General features: G+C 41.5%; 1 long non-coding RNA gene across 1 annotated transcript; it reads left to right on the plus strand.

The window, feature by feature from the left end:
* The first annotated feature begins 1,900 nt into the window (after positions 1-1,900).
* Positions 1,901-2,079, plus strand: LOC124293550. The gene is made up of 2 exons (XR_006903398.1): positions 1,901-1,930; positions 2,019-2,079. It is a non-coding gene; the product is annotated as an uncharacterized LOC124293550 (long non-coding RNA).
* Positions 2,080-5,515: the final 3,436 nt, after the last annotated feature.

A 5,515-nucleotide genomic window follows, 5' to 3' on the forward strand; every position in this document is an offset into this window, starting at 1 on the left:
GAGCGGTCTCGCACGCGATGGCTTCAACCCTCTAAGATCTCACAAAGGTTTATATTCAATTTTTAGGTGGGTTGGTAGGTGAACGTCCTCTACAGGGCATTCCCTGGGAATAGGTTTGGAAGATTTCAATTATATTGCACCAATGGTTTGATGGAAAGCAAGTAAAGATGTTTAATGAATCAAAAACTAAAAGCAGAAAAGGTTCTAAACAAGGAAGCTTACAATATTTTCTTACTCTACTCACGTTCTCTCTCTCGCTCTCTCTCGCTTGCTGCTTCGGCCTCGATGGTGCCGAAGTTTACGCACCTTCACACACTCACTTACAGGCTACACTGCTCTATAGAGTTCGTGGCTTATACGATTGCGCTTATTACTAGCTTCAAAGACTGACGCCGCGACGCGAGATGCTCCGGAATACCGCTTGTAGAATTAGAGGTGTTCTCGCTCTAATCGTCGGTGATTCTAAGTCTGATACTCTTCACACAGCAGCTCTGAAGGAGCCTGGGTTCCTTAGATGTCGTTCTTAGCTGTCTCTAACGGGGACTGACTTCGCTCGCTCGTCCGACACCCCTTGGAACGTCGGGCGGCGATCGAGTTTCCGCTGAATTTACAATTCGATGTTTTCGCTAAATACACAGTTCCAGACAAAGGCTCACCTCGCGACAGTCATCCTCGAAGCGCGTGATTTCGCGCTCGCCTCATCCCGGTGTTGATTACACCCGGGATCTGGCGGGCGCGAAGACGCTGACGTTGCGGGCTGTCCAACTACGCCGTTGCGCTTGGCTACTCCACGAACTGATTATAATAAAATATTTTGTATAGACCAACTAAAACTATGCTTCCTTGTTTCTAGAGATAATAATAATATATGATCGGTAATATAATCTTGGGTAAATATGCGGCGCTCGTGACAGCAGCACTATTCGATTGTGGATCTTCTCGAACCTTTCTTGGCCCAAAAGCCATATCGCTAATTATCCCCTTAAAGCTTCCAATCTTACCGTCCCGCTTAGGCCCGGTCAAGATGGCCGCAGGACAGGAGACACAGGGTACGTTCCACTAAACGCCCGCAACGATTGCAACACCCTCTGTATCGTTCCACCTAAGGCCCGTGGTCGTCGCGAGCGATCGTTCGACGTCATAGATGACGTCACTGTTGGCGACCACATCGCGCCCACATCGCCCACAAAATATTGGTGGGTCAGAGTGGGCTTTCACCAAAACGTGGCGGGAATTCGAAAAAACAACAATGGCGACGAGACAAATAACTTTGTACAATCCTGAAACTGACATTGCAGTGGGAGTGACAGTGTCAGTGGAGGATGCGAGGCGTGCCGAAAATGGTTAGTGGCCCCTTAATTTTGAAGATAAAATATAATTTTCAATTGAATAACTTTGGTTTGGGAAAAAATTGCGTTTTTCTTATCCCAAACTCAAATAGAACTTTTCGTTCTGTGCGTCATTCTATTTGTTGAAAAAAATGGAACACATCATATTTTCTAAATATCAATATAAATAATTATTTGAGATTTTGTTTCATTCAATTCTAATTATTTCTTGCGATAGATGTGTTCATGAACGGTCATGTATTTTCATCGTTTCTAATACATTTTCTAACGAACTGAGTTTTTTTATTCCACATTTACACTTTGCAACGGCACTAATGAATGGTGCATTACAAGAAAAGGCCGCAACGATTGTGGGATTGCAGCAGGAAGATGCTGACAATACTGATAGCGGTACGCAGGCTCTATTTTCTTTTAAACAATTTAAATATGCATATATACAAATGGTTTGAAGGCATAAAAATCTGTAAGTTTTTATGGCGTGCCTATTGAAGAGTCAAAAATAAAATGGTTATTACATTGTTGGTATTTTTGATTTAGAAAATATAGAGGGTCACTCGCAATCGCAAGAGAGCAAGTGAGTGGTACGTTAATCAGTCTGTGGTATCTAGAGCATATTACCCAAATAAATTAATGCAAACGATAATTTCGAAAATGCTATATGCCTTCTAGGATTATATCGTTGGACTACGGAGATGGTGCTCTTCCTCCTCGATACATACGCAGAGAGAGAGGAAAAATTTTCCAGCAGGAAGTTTTTCCAAAAAAAAATTTGGGAAGACATTGCGGAAACTATGAGAAGCAAAATTTCACTGATCACTGGACCTCAATGTGCAGCCAAGATGAGGAGTTTAAAGAAAAACGTACAAGAGTGTCAAAGACCATAACAAAAGTGGCAATGAAAGACGAACATGGTTGTTTTATGAAGGAAAAACAAAGTCTGTATGTTTTTATATTTGTTTTCTAAACTTATTTTCATTCTTGGATTAAATGATATGCTCATTCCTCTGTAGAAAATGGACACTATTTTCCATGCAAAAGCCTGGGCTTCACCAGTTGCAGTAGCGTCTTCGTCAGTAGTCTCCTCGCAAAGAAGTCAGGAATCAGAGGGCGAAGTGTCATCCGGTATGTTTATCAATTTCGTTTCTATGCAACTAGTTGCTACTCCAGATTTTGTAGACATTTTTCATTTCTCAGATTAATCCTCGAGCCGGAAAACAAGAGAAAACGTGGCATCCCTCGTGAAAAAGAGACTCTGGCAAAAATCGGAAGAGGAGGAAGCGCGTGCGAAACGACATAAGAAGCGCTTGGAAATGGATGAAAAAATGCTTGCGTTACTTTCTAAATTAGTTAATAAGAAGTAACTAGTTTTATCGATTAAGTTTAGTTTTTTACGTGTTAAGAGATATTATATAAGTGTTATTGAAGAATTAAAAATATTGAATTCGAAGTTATCAGCATCGGTCCAGATCGATGTCGAAAAGAAATCCAATCCTCTTTCTGAAGGATTGCCGAAACGAAACAGGTTCGGGTGAAAACATCGAGGCGGGAACCGAAAATTCCAGGTCCAAACAGGATAGAAACAGACTCCTTTTCACAGGAAATAGGGAAATAGATGGGTGACTGATCCTAATCTTCTTAAGAAACAGCTCACCCTAGAGTTTTGGAAGGACAAATGTGAGTGATGGTATAACAATTCAAATTCACTAAGTGAATTTGGGAGAATACACGAATAAAATAAATTAAATATGTATTCAAAAGAACAGAAACGATCTTATCTGAATCATTTCTGCGTCCTTCTTCAAAATAAGACCACCAGTCATCTTCAGGAATCGGGGAAAGATTGGATGGGAAAAGGCTGTGTCAAATAACCTGAAAAAGTACTCACAAAAACTGACACTTAAAGTTAATAAAATGTGAAAATCAAGCAATCGCTCATCGACCTCGAAAAATAATCGTGGCCCTATTCACATCATAAAAGAAACCAAAGCCTATCCGACACAAAATCCGATTCAAAAGAAGTTTCTAGAAAGAAACAATCGAAGAAAACAAATTTCGAGTTTATTAACAACCCAGAAATAACAAATCATTATCCAGTTATCTTTATTAAAAGAAACATGTCACAAATCCATAATTTAATCAATGCCGGAATTCTGGCTCAAACTTTCAATTTTACGAACTTCAAAAACCTATCAGAAGAAGAATTGGAAAGTAAATGTCAAGACACATGGAAAAAGTTTTCCTGCGGTTTTTTTGAGGGAAAAATCAAAAAAGGGAAACTTGGTTTCCTCTGTTCGTCATGCTTCACCCACAGGTAAATGAAAAAATAAACACAAGAAACAACCCCTTCCTATTAATTAATTAATTTTTCTTTAATCGATTGAAAATCTTTGAAAATTCCAGTCCCGAACATCTGCGTGGTGAAGCAGACTTTCATGCAACCTTTCTCTAGAATAATACCTCCTGTGAAGCCCGTAAAGAAAGTCTAATCTTCATTGAAAAACCAACCGAAGGCTGTCCATAATGCGAGGCCGTAAAAACTGAATTAAAAACTATTATCAAAACTGCCTATTATTTCCAAATTATTTAGTTTTTACTGTTTAAATATTTATGAGAATGTAAATATTTGATTTAATAATTTTTTTTTTTTTTTGAATAAAAATTAAATTTACAGGTTTAACCTTGTCCGTGTGTCATTGCAAGACAGATACTAGAATATACTTGATCGGCTGTAGATTCTGCATTGATAACCAAAACAGGAGCCGATAAAGAAGAAAAGGTTTGTTTTACTAGCCAATCTTCATGAACCTCATGAATAGTTCTGAGTAGCTCTGAAGAAATGCTCGATTCCTCCTCACGGGAACGGGAACTAACTCGAGCAAAAGAAGTTTCTGGGGAAACTCGCAAATAAACAATCAAATCTACTCTGAGCTCAGACGAGCGAATGAGAAGATCGAAATTTTTCATCACTAAATGAGATTCGAAGTCGCAAAAATTACCTAACCTTCGACGAGCTTCTACGGAACAATTGCTACTGAATATCGATCTTTCCATCACCTTTACATGTAATGGAGTCGTCTGAAGATGTCTATCTAACATAACCATTTGAGCGAAATGCTGATAATAATAGCAATAACGATCTGGCTTCTGATACATCAAATCTAAAAGATTAATTCCAGGTACGTCTCGATATTCCTCAAGAGGTTCTGAAAGTGTACAGACCTGGCGATCTGCTAAAAACCTCATGGTGAAAGTTGTTTTTCCACATACGATATTTCCTTCAATAATGATCGTAAGCGGTCGAGTTTCACTCAAATGAATTCCAAAAGGCAAATTCTTCTCCCAATCGATGACCGACTGTAAAGAAGGAGAGGGGTTGTGAAAAATCTTTGTGACGGGTTTTGAGTCCGCACGAATAATATGGGTGGGGAAGACAATTAGAGACGGGGCGGATATAATCGGTAAAACTTGATGTGTATATTTGTGACGGGGGGGGGGTGTACAGGTGTTGCGATCGGGGGAATGAGTCGACTTAAACTAGGAAAGGTACAAAAGGGTTGTAGACGTTAGTGGTGGCTGATCACGCCTCAGCCCTTAGCGTTCCTTAATACTAACTTACAGATACGCGCGCGGGGGGGGGGGGGGGGGGGGGGGGGGAGTGTGAGGTGCCGGGGAATGTGAGGTAGGAAGGGTTGGTATTGCCAGGGGACGGGGAATGTCGTGTGACGGGGAGTGTGAGGTCGAAAGGGTTGGTATTGCGAGGGGAGGAGCAGATCGGCTGTAGAGTGCAGGCTAACCTGGTGTCGTCAACGTGTGTGGGTGTGTATCGAGGTGGGGTGGAGTGTAGTTGGGCCTCTCCGGTTCTCTCTCCTGGAGTCGTCGGCGTGCGTGTAGCGGGGTTGTATCGGTGTGTGTGTATTTGTGCTTCACTATCTTTCTTTCTCTCTCTCTCTCTCTCTCTCTCTCTCTCTCTCTCTCTCTCTCTCTTTCGCTCGTATCCTTGGCGTCGACGGTGTTGCTGCGTTTACGGCCGTGATCGTACTGAATCTCGCGCTCGGCTCTGCCGAGCGTCGGGGGGCTTCGATGATGTTCGGGTCTTTTCCGACGGGACAGGGCTCACCCGTTCGGCTCTTCCCCGCGGGTTTGGGGTTTGTTGTGACTTGCACTCT

The sequence above is a fragment of the Neodiprion lecontei genome, chromosome 3 (assembly GCF_021901455.1).
Source record: "Neodiprion lecontei isolate iyNeoLeco1 chromosome 3, iyNeoLeco1.1, whole genome shotgun sequence".
In the NCBI taxonomy this organism is placed as follows: Eukaryota; Metazoa; Arthropoda; class Insecta; order Hymenoptera; family Diprionidae; genus Neodiprion; species Neodiprion lecontei.